Consider the following 17300-nt stretch of genomic DNA (forward strand, 5'->3'; position numbering starts at 1 on the left):
AATCATGTCCAAGTAGAAAGCTTACCAGGAGGCAAACAACATTATATCACCTCTAGAAATTCATGGACAGTCCAGCCCAGATGGAAGAGCTTCTTTTCTTCTCTGTTCAGGGTTTCTACTCCCAATACAACTGAGACTGTAAGAAAATATCTACACATAGTGGTACTCAGGAACTGGGCTGGCCTTGATGGACATGACAGGAAGGACAGGAAGAATGTTCTTCTCTCTTCAAAATGTCTCCCCCTTAGGCTGGCGTGGAACCTGCACGAAATCCCCACTGATTTCTCTGCTGGGGTTAATGCATCCAAAATCAGTTGTGAAAAAGAAGTCTGATTAAAACAGGTATAACCATGATGTATAAACTCCTGGCAATATATTCATGTGAAGGCGGGGGTTAGCTCCAGGGAAAGAGCCCTGAGGAAATGAGGCAGGTTGAATAAGGGTGAGAAGAAGGAAAGAGAGTTCTCAGGCTGGGGAGCTCATAGGGCTCACAGGTGTCCAGGAAGCAGTGCGAGGGCACCAAGGCTGAAGGAATGTCAACACAAAACAGAGAATGGTCCGCCCCTCTCTCACACCTTCACTTGATTTGACTTGATGTTCCCAAGCCTTTTGAGGGGGGAGTTTTCTTATAAAATCCCTGTCACTTTCCAGAAGGCCGTTATTGCCTATCTATATCAGAACAAGGACACTCATCTGTCCCTGAAGCTCTTCAACTATCCACTGCCACCAGCAGATACCCACTCCCCTGCAAGTCTGTGAAGTCAGGAATGATATGACATCATTTCTATATAACATCAGTTCTATAATATCAGTTCTTCCCCCTGCTGTATTAATTTCCTGTGGCTGTTATAACAATTTATCACAAACTGGGTTGCTTAAACAGAAATGTATTCTCTCATAGTTTTAGAAGCCAGAAGTCAGAAACCAAGGTGCTGGCAGGGCCGCACTCCCTCCCGAGGCTCTAGGGGAGAATCCTTCCTTGCCTTCTCCGGCTTCTGATAGCTGTCTGCATTCCTTGGCTTCCTTCGCTTCTGGTCACATCGCTCCAATCTCTGTCTCCATGTTCACATTGCCCTCACATCAAATTCTCCTCTAGGTCTTCTCCTCTTCACTCAGTCTCAGATTTTTTTTTTCTGCCTTTCTGATAAAACCACCTTATTAGATTTAAGGCCTGCCCAGATAATCCAGGATGATTTCATCATCTCAAGATTTTTAATTTAAGGGGAGCGCCTGGGTGGCTCAGTCGGTTAAGCGTCCGACTTCGGCTCAGGTCATGATTTCACGGTTCGTGGGTTCAAGCGCCACATCAGCTCTGTGCTGACAGCTCGGAGCCTGGAGCCTGCTTCGGATTCTGCGTCTCCCTCTCCCCCTGCCTCTCCCCCTGCCCCTCCCCTGCCCGTGTTCCGTTTCTTTCTCTCTCAAAAATAAACATTAAAAAAAAAATTTTTTTTTAACTTTTAACTTAACTACATCTGCAAAGACCCTTTTCCCAAATAAATTACCTTCACAGGTTCCAGGGATTAGGATGTAGCCATATATTTTAGGGTACTACCATTCAACCTACCATCAGAAGAACAAGTAAACAAAATGGGAACATAAATGGAGGAGTACGCTATTTTAGAACCTCACTCCACCCCAGCCATCAAGGAAAATACTAAAATGAGAGGTTGTATAGCGATGCCTCATAGAGCATACCAGAAAAGAACAATGGGTACCTGTCCCAGCAATTTTGACAGCCGGGTGTGTGATCTTAGATGATTCATTTATGCTTTCAGAGCCTCAGTTTTCTAATCCGTAAAAGAGGGGTTGTGTGGGATGTTCTTTGAGGACTCTTCCAATCTCACCATGCTCTATACAAAGTCAATCCTACCCAAAAGGGAAAAAAAAAAAAAAAGGAAAGAAGGAAGAAACTTGGCAAAACTAATCTGAAGAAGCAAAGCAGACTTGTTTGCCACCAGGCATACCCGTTTTTCTTCTGTGCTGTAGGGAGACTCCGTGCCAGAAAAGCAAGCGCACGGGTTTCTGGAGACTTGGTTCCATCTGAAATTTGTGCCAACTCTATGAGATCTTGAAAAAGTCATTTAAGGGGCGCCTGGGTGGCTCAGTCGGTTGAGCGGCCGACTTCGGCTCAGGTCATGATCTCGTGGTCCGTGAGTTCGGGCCCCGCGTCGGGCTCTGTGCTGACAGCTCAGAGCCTGGAGCCTGTTTCAGATTCTGTGTCTCCCTCTCTCTGGCCCTCCCCCCGTTCATGCTATGTCTCTCTCTGTCTCAAAAGTAAACATTAAAAAATTAAAAAAAAAAAAGAAAAAGAAAAAGTCATTTAACCTTCCAGAACCTGTCTGGCTTTTGTGGAAAATAGGAAAACTGAAAGAATGCCATGGGGAAATAGTGTAGACCCACGTGGAGAAGGTATGGAAGGCGTTTAGCGGCAGCTGCCTGGTACACGTCGTTTCTTTCTGTTTGCCCTGCCCAGGGGAGAGTAAATAGATCTGATCTTAACCAAAGTTGCAAAGTGTTTGAACTTCACTTTTCACCTGCTTCCCTGCACTTTTCTTTTCCCTCTTACGTAACCTTTCCAGGCAAGGAATTTGTCATTTATAGATGTTTATTGATAAAACTGAAATGATTCATAACCAAAATGCCACCTGTGGCAGCCTTCCAATTATTTTGTATCTAACTGCGGCATGCAGGCCACAAGATATTTGGATGTGAGCAACCAGGTGACAGAAGACCAGGGAGCAGGAGCAGAGAAGCTGCTACTAAAGTCCTCTGACATGAAACTCGGCCCCTCTGCTGACTCAAAAAAGGACTCTCTTCAGGTATTTTAGAATTTGCATGCTAGGACTGAATGCAAGTGCATGTAGACTCCCCTCTTTCTTACAAAGTCAGGCTGAAAACTAGAAACTCATTCTAATCTGCTGTGGTTTAAATAAAATAATGAGAGTACATATGCTTAAGAATAAGAAGTCTATTCCATTGTCATGTTCACCTTCCCCAAATTTACTTATCGTGACTACTTCTTCTTCACCCAAGATATCAAGATGTATGATGAATGTTTTCTGAGATAAATTTGTGTTGTGTTAATATTCTATGAGGTTTTTTTTTTTTTAATGTTTATTTGTTTTTGAGAGAGAGAGAAAATGACAGGGTTGGGGCAGAGAGACAGGGAGACACGGAACTCAAAGCGGGCCCCAGGCTCCATGCTGTCAGACAAAGCCTGACACAGGGCTCGAACTCACGAACTGTGAGATCATGACCTGAGCTGCAGTCGGACGCTCAACCGACTGAGCCACCCAGGCGCCCCTGTTTGAAGAGGTTTTATTGTCCAAACCTTCCCCACAGCTCTGATTCAAGAGTACAACAAATCAGATTTCTTGTTTCTTTTCATATAAATACATTTCAAAAGAAAGTGGCAAACGATACTGAATGTAATCCAGACCAGCTAATGTTCATGTGGAACATTATATTCAGAGGGAGATCATTTTTTTTTCATAAAATCTAAATTTGTTGTATTTCCAATACAGTTTCAATACAGTGGCATAATTAGCCAGACCTTTTGACATAGAGTATTAAGATGAATGAAAAGGGATTAGTTTTTACCTTCCCAGGGCCAAAACAATCTAGTAATTGGAATTAGCACATGAGACGTCATCTAAGAATATTCCAACACGTCATTTTATGCTACTAAGACCATGTCACTTATTTTTTTTAATTGGTCTGAGACAAAGAGGTTTTCATTAACTCTTACCAACAGTATTCCGAAGAAGAGTCAGCTTCAAATAAAGCCATATACTTTTTTAATTATGTGTAACTGTGTCAAGGTGTTCTTGGGGAAAAAAAATATAAAGCTTCCTCATAACCCTTACTAAGAATCTTACCATGGGGACTTTGCTCTTACTTAAATTAAGAGTCAATCCTTTATTAAATATATCCTAACTGGCTATCACTATTATAAGAAAATCACCTCTATGAATGAGGAGATTAGGGGTAGGGGAGGCAGGGAGAGTCTGAACTGAATTGTTTGTTCTGTTACAATTCAGCAACACTTCAGAGATTGTTTTGCAAAAATATAAGGTGTTACTTTAAAATTTTAAGCATTATCCTATATCAAATGTAGTGTGCAGTTAAACTTTGTGCTAGAGCTTACGGATTTTGTGAGCTCAGTAAGGAATGAGACATCTTTGATAAATAAATTAGAAGTATTCAAAGAATTTATATTTCAGTTCTCTATGAGTCAGAGAGTTTTCCCAGTTTGGTTATTACTTATCTCATTTTTTATTTGTTTTTGTAGTTAAAACTATAAGCAGATAGGACTTACAAGAAATGTTGATACATAGCATATGTATATATGTGCATAAATATTTATCCATACATTTATACAGGGTGACCTATCTAAAATCATAATGCTTTACATGGACCTCCTACTAGGAATGTTTATATATTAGTTTCTCTATATGTGAAAAACAGAATATAGACAGAGAGAATATGCTCATAATTATGTGACTGTTTTAAACTCTTTCTTAATTAAAAATGGTGAAAAATCAAATGAAACAAAGCACCAGCATAAAGTTGAGGCATTTTACTTCTAAGTGGATAGCCCTGATTTAGCTTATGACAACTTATTTGTTATAAGCTTTGTCTTATTAAGTATAAACTCAAATATAAAGAATAAAAATCTGGCAAGAATAAAAACCTTAACAAAAGCCATTGTTGATAATAATAATGGGGGCACCTGGGTGGCTCAGTCGGTTAAGCGTCCGACTTGGTTAAGTGTCAGACTTCAGCTCAAGTCATGATCTCGCAGTTGGTGAGTTCGAGCCCTGTGTCTGGCTCTGTGCTGACAACTCAGAGCCTGGAGCCTGCTTCTGATTCTGTGTCTCCTGCTCTCTCTGCCCCTCCCCCACCCACGCTCTGTCTCTTTCTTTCCTTCTCAAAAATAAATAAACATTTCACAAAAATAAAAAAGGAAAAGAAAAAAAGAATGAAAACCACCATCAATGACTTCCAAAACAGTGAGATATTTTTTCAGCTCAACAGTAATGTTTATCAACTAACACCTAATAGTAAAATAAATAAATAAATAAATAAATAAATAAATGCGGCTATTATATCACAGACCTGTTGAATATCAGTTGTTTTGAAGGTCTAATTTATGTCAATTTCATAGTTTTCAGATATCTGCTTATAATGTGAGGTAGGAAATCAGACATAATAAATCAATTAAAATCAATGAATTTTATCCAGATCAGTAATTCATCCTATTTTAGAGATAACTGAATTTTTTTCATTTCACAAAGAAATGTTCATTTTTGTTGTTTTCCCTCTATTCCTCAGCCCCACATATGTCTTTGTCCTTCACTATCTATAGGTCCTAGCCAGGTAGGCAGAAGCCAATGATCCAGTAACAAGTAGAATACAGAAATAAGTTCATAGGGGGCAGTAAATACTCTTAGACATGGTAATAAGGAGATAATTTGAGGGCCTCACTGCTTCTACCACAGCATCATGGCTCAAGTTCCTCTGCCCTGGCAGACTCCTCATTCCTCATGGGCTATACTATATGGCTCCCAAATTTGGAACTTCTGGGATGTATCCTCTTTTGAGGAACTCTCACAAATACCCTTACCTATGGGAGACTCTGGTCTGCTGGTTTGGTGGTAAAGCAAAGTGACAACAGCCTTGTACCTGATCTAAACTCTCACCCCTGCCTTCCTTCAAATCCTGGGCGCCCTTTGAGGTCAGGATAAGCTCACTGATTGGCTTGTAGCTTTTCAATGAAATAATCCTTGGAGGGACCTGGAAATAATGTACTTTCCCAGTGTTTACAAACCTCCAAAAGATATGTTTAAAGGAAAAAATATAAGATAGCAACATTTAAGCCAAATCACAGCATTTCTTACAATACAAATGATTATAATAAAATGACTGGGGAGGTGAGACGTTAACTTAACCTGTAGTTAGAAGTAAATTTTCAATTTAAAAATGCAATACTGTTTAAATTCAATGTGGGAAACAAAAGACTCAAAAAACACTCTCCTGGGGCACCCGGGTGGCTCAGTCAGCTGAGCGTCCGACTTCAGCTCAGGTCATGATCTGCTGGCTCACGGGTTCAAGCCCCACATCAGGCTCTGTGCTGACAGCTAGGAGCCTGCTTTGGGTTCTGTGTCTCCCCCTCTCTCTGCTCCTCTCCCACTCACACTCGGTCTGTCTCTCTCTCTCTCTCTCTCTCTCTCTCAAAAATAAATAAGCGTTAAAAAAAATTCTTTAAAAAAAAAAAAACAGTCTCCTAAAATTAATCTGCAAACCATCCTACTCTCTAGTATGCTCTCATCTTTCCCCAACCAGGCACATCAGTATAACCATCTCTCTCGTCTTTGCTTTTTCTCTGATCATTTCTATATACTTAAAAGATTTAGTCAGTCTTTTTTTTTTAACTCAGCTTCTGCCCATTAAAGATTTAGAAATATTGTTTCCATCATCCAGAAGTCAGCTTAACAAATGACCACAAAGTGAACCTACTAAATTAACTGAATCATCTGGTTGAACCACAATCCTAGACCCTGACTCTGCTTTTTGTTCTCATTTTAATTCATTCATTCTCTTTCCTTTCTTGATTTTTTTTTTCTCTCTCTGTTCAACACACTCCCATGTACTTGGAGAAGGTGGAGAATGAGGAAAGCATCTATGATCTGTGTGCCCTTTCTAACACATAAGAAGAAAATAAGTAAATCTTTCAAGATGAAAAACATTTCTTTCATTTTTATTGACTTTTGTAGATCCTACTTGATTTTTGCAAATCAGAAACCAGTAGAATGACATTAATGCTTTGGGGAAACAGGGAGGAGTTGTCAACGGTGGCAAAAAAGAATAAAGAGCTATAAGAATACAGTTTTAACTCCTACAACTCACAGTACCTCTCCTGTGGGAAAGGAAGAGAATACAGAATATTCTCCATAAATGCATCCTTGAGAGAAAAGACTAGATACTTCCGGGGAGAATACAGAGGGCAAATATAAAAAATTTAAAAAAAATTTTAAAAAGTAAGAATCCTATTGCTTTTGATTCATAAATTGCCTGCAGGAAAAGGGACCTTTTCACATCTTCAGGTGGAAAAAAAAAGTTGCCATATGTGAATTTGTGTATATTTACACTCAGATAAGGACAATGATGGAAAACCATACTTGTTCCAGGATTACTCCAGCAGGACATTTAAACATCTTTCAGTGAGTCAGTGATTTTAGTTTCTTGGAAGTTGGGCTTTGGGAAACACACTAAATACACCTGTCTGAACAAAAAGGTACTTATTATAACTTCAAGAGTGACATAAACAAATGATCCAACATCCTCCCAAGAGACAGTGTAAATATCAAAAGCGCTAATAAGTGGAGGCTGTCCCCTCATGACAGAAGGTGTGGTATGTGTACAATTTCAAGATAAGAATGAAATCATGGCACTTAAACAGTAACAGCACTGTTAGCTACATGTAATATTTGAAAAATATGACAACCATCTCAATCTGCTCAAGTAGCTCTCATAGTAAGGGTGAAATTTTCTCAACATTGGTTAACTTATGGTGTATTAGAAAACTAGCCAGGAGATAAATTGATGGATTAAAAGATAAACTACTCACAGGCAGACAAACAGAAGGACAGATAGAGTTACAATCAAATGTGGACTTTACTCAGACGGAAAGATAATAACTTGCCCCAAGAAGTGATGGGTCTGCTAGGAAAGCCTTGAACACAGAATTTTCTGACTTAGTTTTTAATTTAGTTCTCACAGTGTCATGCCGCATAACAGAGAAAAACTCTAAAAGACCCTAGGACACTGTTTTCTATCTGTTAAATGAGGCTAACGGTATTTTCATACAGTTTTTTGAGGGCAAAAGACATATGAAATATTTAAAAGACTCTGGAAGAGATGCCCTCTATTTTTTTTTTAATGTTTATTTTTCTTTTTGAGAGTGAGCGCGAGCTGGGGAAGGGCAGAGAGAGAGAGGGACAGAGGATCTGATGCAGGCTCTGTGCTGACAGCAGAGAGCCTGATGAGGGACTTGAACTCATGAATGGTGAGATCATGACCTAAGCCAAAGTCAGACCCTTGACCGACTGAGACACCCAGTCGCCCCAGAAATCCCTTCTATTAATTGGAGCTATTTGACATGACATCATTTTATTCAGTAATGGGAGTTCAGTCAATAGACAAGATATACAGAATGAATTATGAAGGGTCCCCAGGGGGCTCTTTGTTGAAAAGGGTAACTGACTATCTTTCTAGATTTCAACATAAGGTGAGAGAGGGGGTCACCCTCTAGATCCTTTCCAATTCTTATTGTATATTGATCCTAATTTCTCTTTAACTTTTTTTTTAATTTTTTTTTTTTTTTTTTTTTTTTTTTTTTTTTTTTTTTTTGAGAGACAGAGCATGAGCAGGGGAGGGGCAGAGAGAGAGGGAGACCCTGAATCGGAAGCAGGCTCCAGGCTCTGTGCTGACAGCACAAAGCCTGACGCGGGTCTCGAACCCATGAACCGTGAGATCTGGACTTGAGCCAAAGTCTGACGCTTAACCAACTGAGCCAACCAGGCACCCCTGGATCCTAATTTGTCCTGCACATTTAGAGAAGTGCTAACTATGAGAGCCATGGGATAGAGATGGAAAATAAGACAGTGTGTGCCCTCAAACTTTACTTTCAAAAACACCATAGAATTCTCAAGAGATTCTGTGACAGCACAGATTGAGAGCCCCTTTAAAATAGGGGGGCCTGGGTGGCTCAGTCAGTTAGGCATCCAATTCTTGATCTCAGCTCAGGTCATGATCTCCAGGTTTGTGAATTCCAGCCCTGAATCGGGCTCTGGGCCTACAGTGCGGAGCTTGCTTGGGATTCTCTCTCTCTCCCTCTCTCTCTCTCCGCCCCTCCCCTGCTCTCTGTCTTTTTCTTTCTCTCTCAATAAAAAAACAAACATTAAGAAAAAGTTTAAAATAGGGGCGCCTGGGTGGCTTAGTTGGTTAAGCGTCCAACTTCAGCTCAGGTCATGATCTCGTGGTTTGTGAGTTCAAGCCCCGTGTCAGGTTCTGTGCTGACAGCTCAGAGCCTGGAGCCTGCTTCAGATTCTGTGTCTCCCTCTCTCACTGCCCCTCCCCTGCTCACATTCTGTCTGTCTGTCTGTCTGTCTGCCATTCTCTCTCTCTCAAGAATAAATAAACACTAAAAAAAATTTTTAGGGGCACCTGGGTGGCTCAGTCGGTTGAGCCTCCGACTTCGGCTCAGGTCATGATCTCATGGTCTGTGAGTTCAAGCCCCGCATCAGGCTCTGTGCCGACAGCTCAGAGCCTGGAGCCTGATTCCGATTCTGTGTCTCCCTCTCTCTCTGACCCTGCCCCATTCATGCTCTGTCCCTCTGTCTCAAAAATAAATAAACATTAAAAAAAAATTTTTTTTTAATTTTTTTAAAGAAAGTTTAAAATACACTCAACTACCATTTTTCATTATATGAACCACTCCTCATGCTACCTTACTCACATCACACAAAGAAATAAGAATTTTTGCCAGAAAACAGGAAACTGTATTGATTCTCCCATTTCTTCTTCTCCTGTGCTTCACAAAATTGGGAAGCTACACATCAACTTACATTTATCTGTCCCTTCTGGAAAAGGTCAAAATGAGCCAATTTTAAATCATTTTTGGCAATGAGACAAACTTGAATTGGGAACAACCTTTTGGATCAGTAAGTAACTGGTCTGCTGTGATGAAAGGGACCTTGTAGAAGGTTTCCTGGCATTCTTCCCTGGCTCACATTCTACCATCAACAACTAGTATACGGTCTAGCATTGCTACCAACAGACTGTGCCCTTGGGATCATTATCTTTCCCCTTTGTCTCCTGACACCCATCCACCCAGAGTTTCTTCTTCAGCACGAGAAGTCATCTTCCTTAAAATTTCAAATGACTTTACTATAATAACAAAGGCATGAGGGTGCAAACTAGACAAGTAGGTAATGATAGGTAAAATTTCATTTCTCCTTTGAGTTCAGCGTGGTTTAGCACAATAACCAGATTCCTAACAGGTTTTCTACATTTTGCTCCTCACTCCATTTGCATGCTTTTACAATGTGGATGTCCTTGTCACTCAGTCCTTACTCGCATTTCTCTTTGGTTTCCAGATAAAACTACTCAAACCTCAATTTCAACATCTTATTCTCCCTGGGAGTATCTAGGAAAGAGTTCTTGTAAACTAGATTTCCGAGCTCTTATACTGGGCTTAGGTCAACCTGACAATCTGAGCATTAATTTTCCTACTGTTCAGAATGATCCCTGAATTCTCTTTTCTAGAATGACCCGCCCAGGACAAATAGTAGAGCTTGGTTTTTCTGTTCTCTTTAATTCAATCATTTCCCTTTCCTTCTCTCTAGCAGGTAAAACATTTCTGACTTTCTCCATCCCCCATGTAATATATTTGCTTTTCTTATCTCTGCATTTTCCTCTCGTTTTTTTTCAAATGTTCCACATGGACATTCTATATTTCTTTCTCCAGAGGATTCTAACCCTGTAGTTATGGTCACCACCAGTTCAGTGTACTAGTTAATATTTGGAGGTAGACACATCTAGATTCAAATTCCGACTCTGCTACTTACCACCTATGTGATCTAAAGTAATTTCCCACTCATTCTGCACACCAGTGGTTAGAAGCTAGATGACCTCGGGCCCACGACATAATCACTCCAAACCTCACTGCCCCCGCATTTGTAAAATGACAATTGCCTACCTCATAAGGTTGTTGTAAGGAATGAATGTGATGATCAATACAAAACTGCTTGGCATAATTGCTAAATAAACTAAGCAGCCCACAAATATTAGTTATTATCGTTATTACTAATGTAGACCCATACTGTCTACGCTTTGTGGTCACTTTGTTCTCAATACAAATGCTATTATTTCTTCAGCCCAGACTTCAGCATACCTCATTAGCCAGAGGCTTTCTCTCATGGTCCATACAAAGTTTAGAGTAGAAAGCTGGGGGAGCTGGAAGGACTGCCAGACTTTTTACACAGCCAGAGCCATTGAAACACATCTGAATTTGAGTTGTGATGAGTCCTCACTCGTCCCAGCTCCTCTGTACGTCACAGCTTATGAACACAGCAGCTTTCACCTCCGGACACCAAAACCTAAACACTGAGATTATGATAAGTAGGAGAGCTACAACTAAAAAACACCATGGAACCAGAGACCTTCTATAAAACCACATGGTGAAGACTACAAGGGGACAATCCACGTAGTGCTTCAGGATCCCACTGTGTGTGTTTGGGATGGGGGGAGGGGGGCGTCAGTGCTCCAATTAAAGAGAAATGCAGGATGGGAGATCTGAGCCCTGCATCAGTCACTTCACTGAATTCTGGCTTGTTTCAGCTGCAACTTCCAAGGTCCCCATCCTCCTCCATTGCTCTAAAATCCATTCCTCCAGAAATGAGAGCCCATCAGAGAGAATATCTTCTGTGAGAGAGGTGGTCCAGTTGCTGCAAACTCTTGCTAGAAATTCCAAGGAAGTTTACCAGGTATATCTATAGGGTGGTGTTGAATAAAGCATTTCAAGTACCGATTATTCTACAGGAAAGAGCTTAGCTTTTAGAGTTTGTTGTTTGTGGCAGTGGTGATGATGAAACCCAACCCACTTCCCTGAAAAGTAAAGGGAATACATAGAGTACTACAAATTATTTGTTGTAACAATCGAAATGGAAGTTCTGAAGTGAAAACTGGGAGGTCTATATATTAAACTAAAAATTTTTATTTGAAAACCAAGATTATGCCGGCAGAAAGGCCATTTTAAAATCAGCACAGTAACTGGACTTTTCCTATAATGAATGTAGACTCAAACAATGATGTCTGTTAAGTGAAGTCTGTTAAAGACTTGCAAACCCTCGCAGATTATCTAAAACAAAAATAATACTATACTCCTGAACTTACAAGAGCAGTCAACCCAAAGGCTTTACCCAGTTCAGGGTGTCTCTCAATGGCTTTACTTTCTGAAATTGCTATCAGAAATTAAAAGAAATTCCGTGTAGCTACTTTTCATGGAAGTTCAGATTAGTCAAACTACATAAAATATATAAAGCCGTTTGTGTCTCAATTCCTATTATAAATGAAGTAAAACCATTGTAGACTTTGGGGGTCTTTTTCTCACTGATGATCCCAAGGTATTTATTATCCTCCCCAACACCAATAACCATGTTGACATACCCTTTCCTGTCCAATTCTGCATGTACTAAAACCATACGGTTATAAATAAAACTCCGAGTCATCACTTGCACTTGAATGAAATAATCCTGAAACGATTCTGCGTTTTACTGTGGCCTTACCTGTTTTGGTCCCTGTGGGCCTCCCACTTGAAATGATTCAGTGCAGAAGATGGCCAGAGCGGACTGAGGAATCCTGAAATTGGGGGTTCTGATTCCTGATGCAATCTCTATCCCAATCTACTGCATTAGTTCCTTCCTCTTTATTCCCAGTTTGGTAAAGAATGTAGGTGGAGATGCTGTGGGCACATTTGCACACATGTTCCAACTGATTTGGAAAAGGAATGGGCGAGAGAGGGGTATCCGAGTTAAAATCAGGCAGGCATTTCAGATTTCAAGAGACAACTGAAAAGGGAACATCTGTTAGACCCCTGAGTTGGAGGGCAGTCTGTGTTAGTTCTTCCTAACTCTGAGTGTGTGCACGTTGTGGAGCGGGTGGAGTCTTCCATCCTCAAATCTGAAAAGATTGAGAGATTTCGGAAGGCCCAGATGTGCCAAAGGTCAGAAGGATCAATACACAGACCCTACCACGGAAAGGTGGTGGGGAGAGAGGCGGATGGAAAACCGCTGCAAAAGGGAAGCCAATGAAAGGTAAGGAAGTTTCTGAATAATTAAAAAGTTAAGAAGAAGCAAACTCAGTTGCCAAGGGGGAAGGAGGTGGGGGTGGGGGGTAAAAAAAAAAAAAAAAAAAAAGCAGTTGATGTGGTAATTAAGAATTTGGTGAGAGCCTGGGCAGGTCACCTCCTTTCTCAGATCAGAGCCCCATCAGAAATTCTTTCAAGTGTCCTTCTGCGTCGCCAAAGATGACAACAGCAAATCAATAAGTGCTTGAAATGAAAGGGGTTGTTGGCGAGCCCCCAGGCTACAGATTTCCCGCCGCCAGCCTTTTCTGAACTCCTAGCGTGCCTTTGCACCGCCTCTCTTAAGAAGAGCTACCTTTTATTCTTATTCTCAGGACGAAGGTAAGTGCTCAGTTAGCATATCTATTAAATGTCGGCTGTATTTCCAGCTCTCCGAGCGCGCTGAGAGCGCGCTGCCGCAGCTGGCCAGCCGGTCCGCTAGGCAGGAGGAGAGGGGAAGACTGGCCAGGCGGCCAGCGGGTCCACACACCTCCGGGGCTGGCCCAGCTTCTCCCAGGATTTAGCACTGCTGGGTTAGAGCTCAACAGTCTCTGCCAGAGCAAAGGGCCTGAGTGACTGCGGCCACCAGAGCGCTCCTTCTAACTCATTTATTTACAAGCAAGCACAAAATCATTACCCACAGGAAAGAACCAATGCTCCAAAATTAACGCTTGCAATCACCGGAAACTCTGTTCTGAGTTCCAGACACTGGTCTGTTACCCTTCCAATATTCATCCCTTCCCTAATATGTCTCGGTTTAACAATCTTTCCAGAGCCCAGCATCCCCGGGACATTTTAATTAGGTAATTCATTAGTGAGTCAATACAGACATTTATATATTCTTTTAGCTCGAGTGGTTAAGTACTAATTTCGAAATGATTATAAAACACAGGAATAGGCAACGCATAGTAATTTTAATTTATATGCAAATCAATTGGTTCATCTTAATTCCTTAAAAAAAAAAAACCCAAAAAACAATTATTGTATTGTAGCATCGGGGGTATGGATCAAAGCGCCCGAATGGACAATTCCGAAACCGGACCTGGACTGGGGAGGGAAATTCTAAAACCGCCAACAAATCAATAACGTTTGAGGCAGTTAAACATCTCCAGCCATTGGTATTTACATACTCGCTTGTTGTCAGATAAGGAGCTGGGGAAATTGCTTGCCTGGGTTGAGATCATAATCCAAAGTGAAGAAAGTAAATGATAGCACGCACCCCGTCAGGGCGGGGTGTAAAATAATACTGTACCTTTCCCAAATCCTGACTCTTGGGTGAGAGTGAGTTGGCGGAGGTCATCCTAAATTTGTCCTCGGTTTTGCCCGCTTTGCTCACAAAATTGTCTGTCCTCCCTATGCTTTGATTTTTGTTCTAACAGTTGTCACCCGTCTGAAAATACTAGAGGGAGGGGTATAATTCAGAATCTCACTAAAAATTCTATGAATCCATTTAGCCAACACCGCTCTTCTTATGCTGATTTGGGGGTGGGGGGGAGGGGACGCATATGTTTAATTCCCTGTGTCCTCCCACCATTAAATTAGATGACCAAAAAAGACAGAAAAAACGGCTGTGAGAAATTATCTAGTGCATTGGCTTACTGGAAGGTTATTACCTTTAGATATAGTTTAAATTTTTTGGAAAAGTAAAAAGGGGGTATTGTTCCAGAGGACAACAAAAAATTGAGATATTCTAGAACAGTGACTCTCACTGGGGATCACCGGGAGATCCACCGGAGTTGTTTACGTAAAAGTGTAACATCCTTGAAATTCACAGATACATAAGGTCAGTGTCTCCCCACCCCCGGCTCCCGGCCCAGGCGATCTGGCCCTTAAGGAGCTGGTACCTTTGATGCTACAATCTTGTTTACATCTGCCGGGCAGGGAATTGCTTGCTTTGCTCGGACGCTCCCTCCACCCCCTTCTAATTTGAAGTAATCGGAATCTAAATACAATCGCCACGGCCCACTCTTTCATTTCTGCTCTGACGAGGGAAAAACCTGAAATCCGTGTCTTAAATCAGCTCGGTGGTTTGTAGCCCCCCAGCACCCTGCCTCTCCGCTGCATGCCTAATGTATTCCCTAGTGGTTCTGAGCATTAATTAGTTGTTTAATAGGAGTATGACTAAAAATGTAAAAGAAGGATTAGGAGCGTGAAACGTATGTCCAGCTCCTTCCGCACACTCGAGGAGGGAATGAGAATCATTCTGTATCTTCTATTTCTCCAGGAGCCATTAGCATTTCCCACCAGCTGCTCACTTCAGCTGCACTGGCGCTGGGCGAGGCGAAGACCCAAAAGCTCAGCGCGATGTCTGAGGCGGCCGGGACTGGGGTTAACCAGCCCCTGGCGGACGAGACTCCAGACAGAAGGAGGGGGGTGGGGAGGGGAACGTGAGCTTCCCGGAGCCCCTTCGTCCCAGCCCGGGTTTGCAAACCTCCGAATCTTGAAAGGGGGTGGGGGGTTGCACGCGCTTATCTGCGCGTCTCTCCAGCGCTGCCCCTTTCTCTTTTCCTCGTCTCTCTGCAAGTCTCTGAATCTTCCCGTCTCTGATTTTCTCACTCTTTTCCCACTTTTCCATGAGATTCCTCATCTTCGCCACCAGATGAAGGGAGGTCGTTCTGCTAGAAGCGTCTCCTAATCTCTATAAAATGAAAAGGAAAAATGGGGAGGACATTAACCCATTACTCAGGGGAGTGGGGAGACAGCAGAAATCGTTGATGGATACAGATGAAAATGTCTTTCTCAGACCACCTTCTCTGGTTTGCAGTGACTTTAGATTTCGGTTGTGGAACTTGTTGAAAGAATTTGATTTTCTTGATTCAGCCAGAGTTCAAAAACCAGAAATAAAAATTCTCAGGAACAGAGGGGAAATAAAGATAAAAACAGCATGTGAGCCGTTCCTCCTCTTTTCTCTCCCTTTAAGTAAAACGGTCTTGACTCTCCAACAGGTAGAGAGAGAAAGTTTGAGTTTTCATGGATGTTATGGGGAGGTTAGAGATGGCTTTAAAATGTAGATCTCTCAGTCAGTTTTCTTCGTGGCTGAAGAGGCTAGCCCTTTCCATAAAATGAGTCCATCTGTCGACTGTTAGCTATTTCAAAGTGAAGGGATTTAGCACTCAAAACAAATTGAGCAAGTTTGTTTGCCTGTTTTTACTGCTAACTCAAATGAATTCAAAACACGGAGTAATTCAAGAAAACACATAACACGTTCTAGACAGCCCCCAAATGCAGGGAAAGTCCAGCACCTATAGGGTGACCTGGGTTATTTTAAACGCCAAGCTTTTTAAAGATGTATGTATTTCACACATGCTCTTCCAACAAGTCATTTATTTCCCTAGAACTGAGAGAATTGGTATCCTGATTGAGGAAGAGCAATACAACTTTTGGAAGGAACTTTATTCTCTATTGAGGACAAAAGGGGAGGGCTTTTTCATGGCGCGCCTGGGCGAATTTTGTTCCTATGCAGAAATTAATATTGATGGGAAAACCAAACCGGAACCTATGACTGCTTTCCGACGCTTTCCAAAAACATACATTAACAGGACGCCCTTGAAATTGAAAACAAACTTTGTCTAGTATGCCTGGCAGAAGCCTTCACACCTGGTCTTCCAGACGAATCATATTTATAGTCCTTACACCCAAAGGCAGGACGAAGCAAAAACACCCTGCTAGCTACCAAAATACACGCCTTGCTCCAGTCAAGAAATCGGAAAATCAGGGCTTAGAAGTAAGACACACTTTCCGAATGAAAATGACTCCTCTAACTTCACGTCTTCTTCGATTTTTAAGAGCAAATGTGAATTTGAGAGTAGCTTCCCCTCCCACCCCCACCACCAAGCCTTGCAATTTAATACCATGCTCGCCAGGAACCTTAACCTCGTCATTTTAAAAAATGAGATATCCGTGACCCGGGGTGAACTTGTTGAGTGTAGGTACAGCAGAGGAAATTCTAGACTCTATGAACGCCCGAACCTCGTCCAGAGCAATCCTTTCGTGTACTCTGGTCAGTGCGCGACCGTGCCCACCTGCGCGCGGACAGCGGGTGCAGCGTGCTTGGTCCACCCGCCTTGACCTCGGGCGTGGTGTCCCGGCCGGCGGTGCTGGGCCAAGTCTCTGGGCCTTCCCCGGCTGACTAGTCTCGGTTGTCGCCTTCCCAGCCCTCTTCCCCACCATCCCTCCTCCCCGCTGGCCCCACTTTTCCAGATTACTCCTCAGTCATCCTCTCTCACCCCCACTCCGCCTACTTTCTCTCCAGCCTCCAGTGCGTCCCTCACATCACCACCACCCCCACTCCGCAATCTCTCGTTTCTGTGAACTCGTCTCTCAACCCTGCAGGCCTGAAAGAAGGTCACAGACAGGCACTCTCGTACTCACACCCTACATGCCTCGCCCCAAA

The 17300-nt window shown here is 42.2% G+C and overlaps 3 long non-coding RNA genes across 6 annotated transcripts in view; 2 read left to right on the forward strand and 1 right to left on the reverse strand.

Annotated features, from left to right (window-relative positions):
* Positions 1 to 3087, forward strand: part of LOC121030993 (uncharacterized) — a 27478-nt gene extending 24391 nt beyond the window's left edge. Inside the window, exon 3 of the long non-coding RNA XR_005790502.1 lies at positions 2691 to 3087. This is a non-coding gene — a long non-coding RNA (uncharacterized LOC121030993). The remainder of the gene's footprint in view (positions 1 to 2690) is intronic.
* Positions 1 to 17049, reverse strand: part of LOC121030979 (uncharacterized) — a 20690-nt gene extending 3641 nt beyond the window's left edge. The window contains exons 1-4 of one of the 4 annotated variants that reach the window (XR_005790497.1): positions 16930 to 17049; positions 15339 to 15545; positions 12351 to 12744; positions 10958 to 11555 (exon numbers count right to left, since the gene is read on the reverse strand). This is a non-coding gene — a long non-coding RNA (uncharacterized LOC121030979). Of the gene's footprint in view, positions 1 to 9382; positions 11556 to 12350; positions 12745 to 14476; positions 15546 to 16929 lie in introns of those variants that run through there. The other 3 variants (XR_005790499.1, XR_005790496.1, XR_005790495.1) reach the window with 3 other exon arrangements.
* On the forward strand, positions 12663 to 15207 carry LOC121030989 (uncharacterized). The gene is made up of 3 exons (XR_005790501.1): positions 12663 to 12878; positions 13024 to 13249; positions 15132 to 15207. It is a non-coding gene; the product is annotated as an uncharacterized LOC121030989 (long non-coding RNA).
* Positions 17050 to 17300: the final 251 nt, after the last annotated feature.

Source organism: Herpailurus yagouaroundi, unplaced genomic scaffold (genome assembly GCF_014898765.1).
Source record: "Herpailurus yagouaroundi ecotype Mexico unplaced genomic scaffold, PumYag 28, whole genome shotgun sequence".
Classification (NCBI taxonomy): Eukaryota; Metazoa; Chordata; class Mammalia; order Carnivora; family Felidae; genus Herpailurus; species Herpailurus yagouaroundi.